This window comes from Schistocerca cancellata, chromosome 1 (assembly GCF_023864275.1).
Source record: "Schistocerca cancellata isolate TAMUIC-IGC-003103 chromosome 1, iqSchCanc2.1, whole genome shotgun sequence".
Classification (NCBI taxonomy): domain Eukaryota; kingdom Metazoa; phylum Arthropoda; class Insecta; order Orthoptera; family Acrididae; genus Schistocerca; species Schistocerca cancellata.
This window is the reverse complement of record NC_064626.1, coordinates 393,988,943-394,004,074: the sequence shown is the minus strand read 5'-3', so window position 1 is coordinate 394,004,074 and position 15,132 is coordinate 393,988,943.

Below are 15,132 nucleotides of genomic sequence, written 5' to 3'. Positions count from 1 at the left end.
CAGTTGTCCTCCGACATGGAACTTTCGCCCGCTCCGGACCATATGTCATCTTCGCCCGTCGGGTGCCCCGGCACGATGGAGTTCGACAATTCGGCCCCTCCTGTCTCTCTGCGGGCGCATACACCACATGTTGGCGTGCACCCTGGAGCAGGTTTTCAGGCGTTCCCTAGCTCCCGCCGGTCTGGATGGCAGGATGCGGGTGGTACAGTCTCGCCTGTCGTTAGGCTCCCCACCTCGTCGCATACGACAACAGGAGGTCCTCCCCACGGCGGACGGAGGCCTTATACCACAGCCGTACGCCGATTTGCGGGGGAGGAATGTGGTGTCACCGCCAGACCCCACACTTGCTAGATGGTAGCCTTTAAATCGGCCGCGGTCCGTTAGTATACGTCTGACCCGAGTGTCCCCACTATCAGTGATTGCAGACCAAGCGCCGCCACACGGCAGGTCTAGAGAGACTCCCTAGCACTCGCCCTAGTTGTACAACCGACTTTGCTAGCGACGGTTCACTGACTACATACGCTCTCATTTGCAGAGACGACAGTTTAGCATAGCCTTCAGCTACGTCATTTGCTACGACCTAGCAAGGCGTCATATTCAGTTACTATAAGTATTCTGAACAGATAATATTGTGAATCATGTACCGTCAAGAGCGACGTTCATCATTAATGGAGCAGAGTTAAGTATCAAAGCAATTACGTCCGCTTTCTGAATTCTAATTCCTTGCCATGTTCCAGACCTCACGTCAGTCCTTCCCCCATCACGCCAGCCTGCGTGAGCTAAAACGCGTACATTTTGGCCTCCTCTAGTAACACGGTGTTGGCTCTTCGGCCAACACTACATTTACCATGGTATCTGTTAACGTGATCATTGGCGCAGCAGACTGTCACCATGCTAGGCAACAGCATGTCTCACCTCTGTCATATTTCAAACTTACAGAGTCGCCTTGCTATTAATTCCGAGAGAATATTATATCAATTGGCACCAGAGTCGAGGTCACAAACGACTCGACACTACAAGTTGCCGGCCACCTAAGTACTGCGGCTAAGCTGGTAAGCTCTCTAACAACTCCGATTCTCTTTCTGTGTGGTTTTCCCCCTAGTGCATCTGAAACTCGAATTATTTTCTCTGTTTCCTACGCAAACATGCTAGTTATTTTGTCTGCTGCCACCTTGTTTATCTACTTTCGCATGCTATGATCTGGGCCGAATGAACTTCTCTCTCTCTCTCTTGCATACTTTTTCATTTCAGACATTTTCCCATGCGTAACTGGGATATTTACATCGATAATCGGGTATCGTGGATCAGTTCTTCCCATAATGAAAAGGCTGCCTCAAAATTTCATTTGTGATGAAGAATATATATCAAAACTGCGTTAAAATCCTCCTGTTTCTTTGACCTGTCCCAGTATATTCATACTGCAAGTTTTTGCAAAAATGCCTGGAGTACGACTAGAAGTTTCACTCTGCCAGTGTCATGGTGACAGGAGAATTTCTCTGGAGGTAATAAATTTCTTGTCTGAGAGTGGGGGCTAGCGATATTTATAGGGACTAACCTCAAGAGTTACAATCGTTCTTGACACTGCAGTCATCAATATTCACGACGATTGTCACCGTTTGCCGCATGTTCACTAGTCTCTAGACTGTCCGACGAGTGGATGAGTTGTCTGCCAGCTCTGTGACTTGATACCATTTCAATCTTCTTGTTTCGATCGCGGAAATAGCGTTATGCTGCTGTGACATAATAGGACAAAGTGTTAATGGTTGGTTTCCGTGACCACCTCGTTCATCTGTAGCTTTTGCAACTTCGAATTCGGCATGAATTGTCTGAGTTATCAGTTTTAAAGGCTGTATCGCGAGAGCGTGTGGGATCGTTGATGGAAAAAGCAGATATCCGCTTCCCGAATCCGGACATCCATCGTGTTGGAAGCACATCGCCATTCTGTCATGCAGTGAAACATCTTATAGTAGCATCGGTAGAACATTACGTAGAAAATCAGCATACATTGCACCATTTAGATTGCCATTGGTAAAATGGGGGCCAGTTATCCTTCCTTCCATAATGCCGCACCGTACATTAACCCGCCAAGGTCGCTGATGTTCCACTTGTCGCAGCCATCGTGGATTATCCGTTGCCCAATAGTGCATATTATGCCGGTTTACGTTACCGCTATTGGTGAATGACGCTTCGTCGCTATATAGACTGCGTGCAAAAAATCTGTCATCGTCCCGTTATTTCTCTTGTGCCCAGTGGCAAAACTGTACACAACGTTCAAAGTTGTCGCCATGCAATTCCTGGTGCATGGAAATATAGTACGGGTGCAATCGATGTTGATGTAGCATTCTCAACACTGACGTTTTTGAGATTCCCGATTCTCGCGCAATTTGTCTGCTACGGATGTGCGGATTAGCCGCGACAGCACCTAAAACACCTACTTGAGCATCATCATTTGTTGCAGGTCGTGGTTGACGTTTCACACGTGGCTGAACACTTCCTGTTTCCTTAAATAACGTAACTATCCGGTGAACGGTCCGCACACTTGGATGATGATGTCCAGGATACCGGGCAGCGTACATAGCACACGCCCGTTGGGCATTTCGATCACAATAGCCATACATCAACACGATATCGACCTTTTCCGCAATTGGTAAACGGTCCATTTTAACACGGTTAATGTATCACGAAGCAAATACGGTCCGCACTGGAGGTATGTTGCGTGATACCACGTACTTATACGGTTGTGAATATTACAGCGCCATCTATCATAAAGTGAAAAACAGTGGCCCAACTAAAATATTCATATTTCTTTACGTACTACACGAATATGTAATAAAAAATGGGGGTTCCTATTTTAAAAAAACGCAGTTTATATCCGTATGACCTATAGCAGCGCCATCTAGCGGGCCAGCCATAGCGCCATCTGGTTTCCCCCTCCAAGCTAGACGAGTTTCGTTTTTTTGCAGTTTTTTCATTTGATGCTTATTTCGTGAGACATTCGGCCCGGTCACTATCAATGGACCACCCTGTATACCGCTTCAGGGGCCAACATAACTGATCACGCAGACTATTTGAAAACCTTGGTGTCAGCACTCCAACCGTCAACTGCCAATTTTTTTAAAAATATCCCTGCGTACTACGTTTGACAATGTCATTCGTTTCAAATCAGTTTTTACAATTTTGTTCTAGGTTGAAATTTGTGGCATTCAGAGGTCACCAACCACCCTAGCTCTCCGCTAAGGCATTTCATCGATGTCGAACAGTGCCCTCTGTGTGCAAATTTTTTAGTTTAAAAAATCCGTAATACAATTCCAAGGGTCAGTCTTGTAACCGGTTCCAGAATCGAGGGTCATCTTGGTCTTCCCTCTCAAATGCCTTTTATAGTTCGCTGCTTCCATGTGTATTTCGAACGCCAATTACCAATCACGTGCGCTTATAGGCTCCTCTTCAGAAATACTTCCAGTGTGCTACTTACAGCAGCCAGCACCTCCTCTCACAAAAAAGAAGGACAGCTCATTTTCTGCAGATACCAGCTACAGAGTGGAGAGCTGGTAATCCCACGGTATGTCATAGTAGTTAGCTCTCATCGCCGCCGGTAGCGGGGTATCCAGTTTCGTAAAGTTCGCAGCAATTTCAGAGTCTGCTCCTTCATCGGCGGCGGCCGCTGCAGTTTATCTCTGTCAGCGCTGACAGCGGACGTGAGCTGCACGCTGAAGGGGCCCGCCACATGTCGCGCGCTGACATCAGCCTAACGGCATAAACTCGTCCCCGCCGCAGCGCCGCTTCTGACTCAGGCCTTGCGCAGCGCGCCCGTCTTTGAGCAGCGCAATAAAACAGGCAGACGGCCTGCTTGCTACATAGTTTCAAACAGACAGGTCCGCAACGTCCAACAGGTTAAGCTGTACGCTACAAATCACTACCAGCGACAATCGCAGTGTCGCTTCTCCCGTAAATACATAGCGGGAAGTTACACGTGTCGTCTAACGGTAATGCACAAGAGTAGCACGTTGTCAGAAGTGAGAAAACATGTTCCGGGTTTTCTGTAAACGCAGTTGTGCTCGGGTACACTGTGTGAGATTAGAATGGTGCGGCAACTGGAAAGTTACTCCAAAGTCGAAGTTCGCGCGGCAATACGATTCTTGTCGGTAAAATGTCGAAGTTTCTCACAGGCTCGCTTCGAAAAACTGGCGCTAAATGGAGCAAATGCAATTTTGCGTCCAGTCGTAGGGAAACTGTGCCAATAATTTGACCAAAACCACATAAACGTGGGTGACGCTGGTCGCGACGTCCAAAACTAGCATCAGATGATTTGCAGAAATTCGGCAGGCTGAATGGTCGTCGGGGCGGAAAGAGATTTTGTAAGTAGGCTGTTTAGGTTTTTTTTATATTGGTAACGCCACATAGCGCTCTGTATGAAAATCACTGGTTGTGCTGTGTGCAGTCTGTGGCTGGTTTGCATTGTTGTTGGCCATTGTAGTGTTGGGCAGTTGGCTGTTAACAGCGCGTAGCGTTGCGCAGTTGGAGGCGAGCCGCCAGCAGTGGTGGAAGTGGGGAAGTGAGATGGCGGATTTTTGAGAATGGATAATCTGGAGGTGTGTCCATCAGAAACAGTACATTTGTAAGAATGGATGTCACGAACTGCTATATATATTATGACTATTAAGGTAAATACATTGTTTGTTCTCTATTAAAATCTTTCATTTGATAACTATGCCTATCAGTAGTTAGTGCCTTCAGTAGTTTGAATCTTTTATTTAGCTAGCAGTAGTGGCGCTCGCTGTATTGCAGTAGTTCGAGATTCGAAGATTTTTGTGAGGTAAGTGATTTGTGAAACGTATAGGTTAATTTTGTCAGGGCCATTGTCCAGTAGGGATTACTGAAAGTCAGATTGCGTTACGCTAAAAAAATATTGTGTGTCAGTTTAAGCACAGTCATGTATAATTTTTCTTCCAGCAACGAGGACGTTCACACAGTGGTTCTCTAACAGGTCCGTGATAAAGGAGCGAATTTCTGCCGCAGAGAAAATGAACAGCTGGTAGAACGTTCTGACCGCTTTTTCCAGAGACTTAGTGGCTATGTTGAACAATAATGTCATGTACACTACATGATCAAAAGTATCCGGACACCTGGCTGAAAATGACTTACAGCTTCGTGGCGCCCTCCATCGGTAATGCTGGAATTCAATATTGTGTTTGTCGATCCTTAGCCTTGATGACAGCTTCCACTCTCGGAGGCATCCGTTCAATCAGGTGCTGGAAGGTTTCCTGGGGAATGGCAGCCCATTCCTCACGGAGTGTTGCAATGAGGAGAGGTATCGATGTCGGTCGGTGAGGCCTGGCACGAAGTCGGCGTTCCAAAACATCCCATAGGTTTTCTATAGGATTCAGGTCATGACTCTGTGCAGGCCGGTCCATTGTAGGGATGTTATTGTCATGACTTGCATCATGTACAGGTGTTCGATCGTGTTGAAAGATACAATCGCAATCCCCAAATTGCTCTTCATCAGTGGGGAGCAAGAAGGTGCTTAAAACATCAATGTAGGCCTGTGCTCTGAAAGAGCCACGCAAAACAAAAGGAGTGCAAGCACCCTCCATGAAAAACACGACCACAACATAACACCACAGCCTTCGAATTTTACTTGTTGGCACTACACACGCTGGCAGATGACGCTATACCCAAACCCTAGAATAGGATCGCCATATTGTGTACTGTGATTCGTCACTACACACAACATTTTTCTACTGTGCAATCTTCCAATGTTTATGCTCCTTACACCCAGCGAGGAGTTTTTTGGTATTTACAGTAGTGATGTCTGGCTTATGAGCAGCCGCTCGACCATGTAATACAAGTTTTCTCACTGATGCAGTTTGGAATTCCTGTGTGGTGGTTTGGATATATATCTGCCTATTACACCTTAGGAACCTCTTCAGCTGTCTGCGGTCTCTGTCAGTTAACAGACCAGGTCGGCCTGGATGCTTTTGTGCTCTACGTGTCCCTTCACCTTTCGTCTTCACTATCATATCGGAAGCAGTCGACCTGGAGATGTTTAGAGGTGTGGAAATCTCGCGTGCTGACGTGTGATACAAGTGACACCCAATGACCTGACCACGTTCGAAGCCGTCAACTCAGCGTAGCGCCCAATTCTGCTCTCACGATGTCTGATAACTACTGAGGTCGCTGATATGGAGTACCTGGCAGTAGGTGGCAGCACAATGCACCTAACCTGAAAAACGTATGTTTTTCGGGGTGTCCGAATACTATTGATCACTTAGTGTATTTGTCTCTCTTTTAAGTGTACCGCAGAATTCAATATAAGTTACTTGGGCTGCCGATTTAATGTGTAACTTTTCTAAGCCCCCTTGTATAAAATTTTGGGAATTCCATATTCAAAGCGATATTTGGTATCACAGTTTCGTTATAACTCTGTGTACATACAACTCTACGATGGATGAATTTTTCCAGAAAAGCAGTTGAACGACGAACCACGACACAGTTCAGGAGGTATAGTCTGGTTTACTGACAGGCTGAAAACAGACGAATGCTCTGGGGCCGGATTATATGGCGTACAGCCTAGACAGGCTCTCTAGGATAGCTGTCCTCCATGGAGCAAAAATCAGCTATTGCAGTGACCTCAGGGGAGAATATACCAAGATGCTACGAGGATCGTAACGTCTACGTTTGTTCAGACACCCAAGCAGCTCTGAAATCTCAATCAGGCCCTGTATCGAAATCAAAGAACGTTGCAGAACGCCATGAAGCCGTTGAGACACTAGCAGAAAGCAATAAACCTGCTGTGGTTCCCTGATCACTCGGGAATTACTGGCAATGAAGAAACTGTTAGACTAGCCTGTACAAGCTCGACGGATCCATATATTTTGCGCGGAATCTATCCTAACCATAAATCAAAACTTGAAGGTTGCATCAGTTCTATAATGTACGCTATAAAAAATATGTGGAAGTCACATGTTGCGCAGTGACTACTTTCCCCGCATTGTCTTACGGATAAGATCTTTGAATCCATACCTAAGTGTGGCTTGTTCTCCTAACCTTGAGTAATCTGATGCTGTCTACATCAAAACGCGTCATTAAGAAAAGTAGTCACCGCACAACCTGTGACTTACATGTATGTTTAATAGCGTCCATTATAACACTGACATAAGCTTTAAAATTAAGCAAAAATTAGTGCATGTCTGTTAAGTGACTTAATGTCACACCTAAACAAAATCAAAACTACGTAGTTGGGCCAGAAGCCAGCATGTCGAATATTGGACTACGATCCAAAATCAAAAACTTGACAAGCTAATGATGCTAAAGCCATGTTTCGAGAGAAGTTATGTAATCCTGAACTTGAACGGGAAACAAATTAAGCTCATAGTAGGACTCATGGCTAGCTCCGGGAACTTTAAGAAACTCCTACACATAATGGGCATAGAGGAAGAAATCCCTAATTGTAGACAATGTGGTGAGAAGGATGAAACCGCACCACGTGTAATCTTCCTATTGAAGCTCTGAAAGCCAAAAGGCACAGAGTATTCGGGCTATTAGAGCATGATAAAGCCTTGCGAATAAGGTACTAGTAACGGGTCTCGTACTACTTCTTAAGGGTACCGGATGGCTTTACTAAAATCACAAGGAAACTTCGACACGCAAGTCAATGAAGTGGCGTCAACTAAGAAGACTACCCGATGGGAGGTCCTAGCCACAAGACATTTCATTTCACAAGGAAACTTAGTTTAGGTACGGGAAATAGTGGCCAAAGACAACTGTCGGTACTGTCTCCCTGCATTAATAAACTCAAATAAAAACAAATTCGTGTGAGTTTTGACTATAATGTTAAAGTTACTTGGTCTAAAATTATAATGTGCAGTTTACTTTTTGTGGTACCCTCGTAGATTCCCAATTCAAGTGTCAGCTACCAGTCGCAATAATTGCCCGTTTCGGGGCTGAGCGCTCCTAATGAGCTCAAGTGAAAATTAGCCTCATATTCAGGAAATTACCGTTGGGGGCAGGTGCCGAAATATCACCGTGCCATACTGGGCAAAGTCCTAGTGGAAGTGGTATACCATTGCCATCGCAGCCTTTCTGTGAAATGTCAAATCTGCGTGTGTGTCGTGTGGCTGTTTGTGATGAGTCCTTGTTCAGTGCAGCGTCGTGTTCGCGTTGCTTCGATACAAGGGAGCAAGACTGTGCTGTGGACCATAAAGATTTACCAAGAACTTGTCGGAATACATGCCACGAAGAGGCACTGCTGTACTGAGTTTCTGGAATACTTTCTTTAGTTTCTATTCCAACCCAACAGTACTCCTACGGCTGGTCATTTAGTTTAACGTTCGTATGTGCCTGCGTGTGCGATTGTGTGTGTGTGTGTGTGTGTGTGTGTGTGTGTGTGTGTGTATGTGATTGAGTGGGAAGAGAGAGAGAGAGACAGAGAGAGAGAGAGAGAGAGGGAGAGAGAGAGAGAGAGAGAGAGTGGCAAATCAAGGGCACGTAAGTCTTTTTCAGGCATCTGAGGCGCTCCCTTAATCGAGATATGAACTGAATATATTTCATAATAATGTGCACATGAAAACAGTACGCCGATCGCACTATAGTCGTTTCCAGAATACATTTTGTCAGATAGCGATTCTGCACACGAACAGATCAGAGTAGTCCAGTTTCATTCAGCAGTCTCTGCCAGCATTACAATGCTAATCGCAGCACAAGTGCCTTCCATATTATCTTCTCAGCAACCCATAAAAACGCTGAAAGTGTCCTCAGTTTCCATCTAAAGCCGCACGTACTCCGACAGTTCATCTACACATTATCGCGTAACATACTTTTTTTGAAAGAGAGAAAAATATGTTCCGTTAATTTGGTTGAAGAAAATCTCTTTTACGTTCATTAAAACCCACGGCTAAATTTTCTCAGAGTGCTATGGCCAGATATATCATGCGCATCCCAACGTGAAGACATCTGTCTTACTCACTATGGATAAAAAAATTATCTTTCTTTAATGCTACGCGATAAGCAAATTTAATATAATATTCAAACAATTATTTTTGTCTGTGAGGCTTCATGCTTCAGTATAGCTGCTTACGTGCAATGGCAGCGTACACGATTAAAATAATTCCTTTCAATAAAACTGTACCTCTAGCCTAAAATGGAACGGAAATTGTCATGAGACGCGGTTTTACATTTACTGGAATTAAACCCTTTCAATACTTTCAGAATTAAATACTATGAAGAAATTTTTATCAATTTTAACAGCAAAGGCCTCGTTTCAACAATGCAATTACAAATGGCCAGGGCATCATTTAAATGTTACGCAATTAATTGAATAAAGAGGACAGGGAAGGTACTTTCTTGCTACTAACAAAAACACATACTATATTAAATACTGACATATATATTTAGCAGAAATTCTAAATACACTACATATAGTAGAAATAATGCTTTACCGACCGTAATGTAAATGCAACATCAGAACCAACCAGGCACTGAAGACAAAGAAGAGAAAGACAAGAGAAGACAATGAAATCTTTTCTTATATACTACGATACAGACATAATAGTAATTACAATTCTCTCAGCACGTATAGTGGCTTCATTGTAGTCACATATCGATAAAGTGATTTACATTACTTTTTTCAAGAAGCGATGCTATAAATGCCCTCTGGAATGTCTTTTGCATAATTGCATACTGTTTTGGAAATGGGATTCCACGGTAGCATATTTCTCTTTAGTATGTCTATGTCCAAACAGGTGACGGTAGACGTACTTGGTTTAATTAGGCTGTTAATAGATTTTAAGGTTCTCTGCGTCCAAACAGGTGACGACAGATTTATTTGATCTTTTTTTATTATTATTGAGTAATTGAATTCATCTTCGTCCAAACAGGTGACGACAGATTTATCAATAATGATGTTACGCGATAAGCAAATTTAGTATAATATTCAAACAATTATTTTTCCTTGAGAGGCTTGATGCTACAGTATAGCTGCCTACGTGCAATGGCAGCGTACACAATTAAAGCAAATTATTCCGAGGAAAGATAATGTAAGACTGCACTCCACTTCATAATAAAAATCATCTATGTACAAAAACTGCGACTCCAAGAAGGTACCTATGTTATCACCACTATAAATCTGTCGTCACCTGTTTGGACACATGCATACTTCAAACTTATCAATTTATATTTTTATTATGAAGTGAAGTGCAATCTTTTATTATCTTTCTTCGGATAATTTGATTTTTGCTTACCATTCGGGTAAAAGCCACTGGGAAACCGAGGGAAAACCAGGGCAGAGCTATAAGTCTGTACTCTTATCAAACATTTAAGGATATTATTGTATATGTGAGAAGTGTCAATTCATTTCATTATTGATTGTTTTACTAATGTGAGAATGTTCATTAATGGTTTACAAACATAAAAATATTCATTGTTAATCTCCTTCCGCGGAGAGCTGAGGAGGTGGTGAGGCAGTGGGCGCCGGAGTGCGCCCCCGACAACGCGTACTGCAAGCTGTGACGTCACTGAGGCGAGTGATCAGCTGATGCGCGACAGCGACAGGCCGCACGCAATTGCGTACCGGACGTGCATCGTCTTCTGCCCCTCCGTGCCGGTATGTTTCGCCACTGATCCACAGCAGAATTTCATGGAATTCAAAAACCAACAACAGCATCAGTTCATTACAAATCAATTGATGTTTATTCCTCTGGATGTGGGAAAACACATGATTATTCGTCCTGTTTTATTGTGTCTTCCAGCACCAGTTTGTGTCGGTTTACGTATGAATTAATTGTTTATTTATTAAGGCATACGATGTCCCGTGTATGACATTGTTTAAGCACAGTTTGTCACACTTTTGTTGAGGTTTATATTTCAGTTTTGTGTTGCTGTATTACACTGTTCCAGTGCACAGTTTGTCACACGTTAACTTTAGCTTTGGACAGTTGTTGTGTCCCAGTGTAGGCTGTTTATACAGTCTCACTACTTCGGTCACACACCATACGATTTCTATGGTAACAAACAGATCTTTCCAGACACGCTTGCACAGATCAGCTGTTCTGTTCGCTTGCGCGAGCGGATTCCCATTGCTGACTTCCTCCAGTCCTTTCATTGATTTGCTGACGTCCGTGTAAATCACCTCTGTCTCGACTCGTTAAATAACGACTTTGTCTGAATCACACTTTTTAGTTCGTCACGATCTGTAAACTATTCACTACAATTAAACTCTATACACTATAATGAAACCAATGTCTTTGACGTTGTACCGTTCGTATTGTTTCATGAACACTGCTCATCACTATATTTCCCATGAATGACGTTATTCTTTGTCACACTGAAGACAGTTTATTGACAGTTCATTCAGGCTTATGTACACACAGTCAGTGTCCTCTTTTGTGGTACATTGAACTGTTCATTAAAACTCTAACATTTGGTTTATATTACGAAATACACACACAGTGTATTCAGATGCACATTGGGTAGTGGTAGCAGAAGTATCTCCCTGTTACATGTGCTGGGTCAATTGGACAATTTTTTTTTTTTTGTTTCCGGCACTGGCGGGGTTTCTACAATAACTCAGTCTGTCACATCTTAGGATATATACAAATAAGTAGGCATATTAATTCAATACAGCACTTCCGAATATATCCCTGTTTCTGAGTTACTTTTTTAAAACAACTGTTCTTGACAGTTCGGTTCACTGAAAATGTGAACGGATCTAGTGACATCGTATCTTTATACACTAGGTAGGTAAAACTATCTAGGTTCTACCTATTGATCCTTTTACGACTGATTCATGGCTTGTACCGTTAAGTACACTATGCTCATGATTGATTAATGAATTTTTTAGTCTCTTCAAAAATGTCATTACACATTTTTAAGAAATTTTATTGTGAAATTTAGTGCATATAACTTTGACTATATACTAGGAAAAAAATGCCTTTCATTCTGACTATAAACAAAGTGAAAATGCATTAATGAAATGAAACATTCTTAAATCTAAACTTTTATCTGTTACATATATAAACATTATTCATAAAATTTTTTCCAAGTCCTTGTATGGGTATAAACCCATTGGCTTCTGGTACTCAGGATTAATCAGAAAATAACTACATTCATAAGGTATTTTCTTGATGACATATGGTCCACTGTACAACAATTGCCACTTCGTATTTCTCTTACTTATCAGAGAGGTCTTCAGATGGTTCTTTAGCTGTACCTTCTCTCCTACTACAAAATCTTGTACTTTCTTTAGCTCTATGTCATGCTTTCGTTTCCTAATTTCTGAAGAGAGGTCAAAGCTTTCTCGATCTTCTATTCTCTAGTTTGCTGCCGACAGTCTAGCCTTGGCAATGAAGTTATCCACTCGTCGCTTTCATCTCCAAATAACATCAATTCTGCTGGCCTGTATTGAGTGGCCGAATGTGGTAAATGGTTAAATATGTTTTCAAAGAGGTTCGTATATTCAATCCGTTTTGTATGCTTATTTGGCGCACATGTCCGCATGAATCTATTGAAATCTTTGAATATGTGTTCCACCGGACTGGCTTCTTGAAGGAACCTGGCTATCAGAATATGTCTCATCCTATGGATTCCTAGAAAAATTTTCCACCTCTAACCCTTAAAATATGAAGCATTGTCTGAAATGACTGTTTCCGGTTTACCAATTGTGGGTATATAATCTTTATTCTATGCTGTTATTTATGGCTGTGGCTGTGTAACATTTGAGCGGATACATCTTTAGGTACTTAGAAAATACATCGTTAACTGCTAAGATATATTTGCACCCTCCTCGTGCTGTGGGGAGTCGTCCAGTAAAATCCAACGAAACCAGCTGTTATGGGTGCGTAGGTATGGTTGCATGTAATTCATTTCTTGCTGAACGGTTGCTCGGTTTTGTTTTCTGATATATGGGGAATGTTCTCAAAATTCTTTGAACATTCCTTCCTAAATTCTGGTAATAACAAAACCGTTAGATCTTCGCAATAGTTTTATGTGTATAACAGATAAGATCTTTTTGACAACTTTCCGGAATGCAAACTCACCACCATTCTTCCTCCTTCTTAGATTTATGATATAAAATGCCATTTTATATTTTGAATCGTTTGGCTAATTTCGAATTCGGATTCTGAGTGACCAATTGCATAATGTCTTTCCACTTAGTGTCAGTCATTTGTGATTCCGACAAACGTTTACACATGTCAAGAAAATTACGTCTGCACGCCAGATCTTTAACCAACACTACTTTGTACTCTGATGCCTGTTTAATAAGTTCTGCATTTTCTGACACGCTCTGTGGCGAGGTAGATAAGGCATCAGCAATAATGTTAGCTTTTCCGTTAATGTATACAATTTGAAAGCGATACTCTTGCAACGCTGAAGCCCATCTCGCTAAGCGTCCGTGTAACAGTACAAGAAACTTAATGATTGGTGGTCACAGAACACCTTTACTTCTTTACCATAAACGTAAAAATGAAATTTCTTGGAAGTCCAAACTACATCCGTGGCTTCAAGTTCTGTTACTGGCTATGATCGCTCACATTCTGTTAAGACACGACTCGCAAAACTAATTAATTTGTTATTAGCCGTCTGTTTCATCCACTTGGAACAGACAAGCTCCTAGTCATGTGAAAGAGGCATCAGCAGCAATGCAAAAATCTTTCTCCATGTCGGGGTGATAGAGGATACCTGCGTTGATTAACCTTCTTTGATTCTGTTGAACTCCTTCTCACAGGTGTCATTTCAAACTATGTTCTTCTTAAGCAAATTTAACAAAACGTTGCTAGTCGGCTGCAAAGGGCCGAAAGAAAGACATTAAGCCCAAGGACGCTTCCAATTGCCCCTTCGTTCGGGGTGATGGGCTTGAATTCTTTAATGGTCTGGGACAATGTCCTTGATTTTCCTAGGCTGGCAGTGGCTGCAGCCTGCTCGAATTTATTCAATATTCTGTTTATTATTTTCCCATGTTTTTCCCATGTTGGAGTCGCAATTAAGAAGTCATTTGCAAATTCGGTTACTCTATCAAACAACTCGGTGCCTAACACCGAATCAAGAACTGCTAAAAATACTCCAGAACTATTGTTTAAGCCAAGTGGGAGTACTTTAAACTGGTAACTCCGACCTGCGAAAATAAATGCTGTATACTTTCTAGGCTGTTCTGTCAAGGGTATTGCCAATATGAAAATCGTAAATCAATGGAGGAAAGATATTTTGCGCCAAATAACTTTTGTAACTGTTCTCTGGCCTAGTCCTTACCGGCACAATAATTTTATTAATATCACGAGCATCTAACACCAGACGTATTTTCCCACTATCTTTTGTAACAGGTTGCTGTAAGGTTACATTGACGGCTCAATTATCCCCCATTCTAGCATCTTATGCATTTCCAATTTTACTACATCCTTTTTCGACCATGGAACGCACTTAGCAGCATTACAAAGTGTTTTGTATAGTATAACATCAATATTGTACTATAGCCTCTGATGACCCCTGGTTTCTCAAAGAATACTTCTATGTGTTCGATCAATAGCTTAGATAATTGCAACTGATGCTCTGGTGTCAGGTATGCGGACTCCTCTACTTTATCTTTTACTGCTTGACAAGGCTCTGTGGTACCAAGATTCTTGCCACTGTGATGGTTATAACCTCGCCCCCCAATACACTGCTGCATGTGCAGTATCTTTGGCAGGCTACACTTCAACATTTTGACAATATTTGCCATGTATAGCGTTAGTGTGCAGGAATTCCAGTTGCACTCTTATCTCTCCATTCTCTAAACTGCAAATCCCTTGAGAGAGGTGTGGTGTCACCGCCAGACACCACACTTGCTAGGTGGTAGCTTTAAATCGGCCGCGGTCCATTAGTACATGTCGGACACGCGTGTCGCCACTGTCAGTGATCACAGACCGAGCGCCACCACGCGGCAGGTCTTGAGAGACGTACTAGCACTCGCCCCAGTTGTACGACGACTTTGCTAGCGACTACACTGACGAAGCCTTTCTCTCATTTGCCGAGAGATAGTTAGAATAGCCTTCAGCTAAGTCCATGGCTACGACCTAGCAAGGCGCCATTAACCATTTCTAGAGAGAGACTCACTTGTATCATCAAGAATGCTGTATACAAATGATGGATTAAAGTATTCCAGCAGCT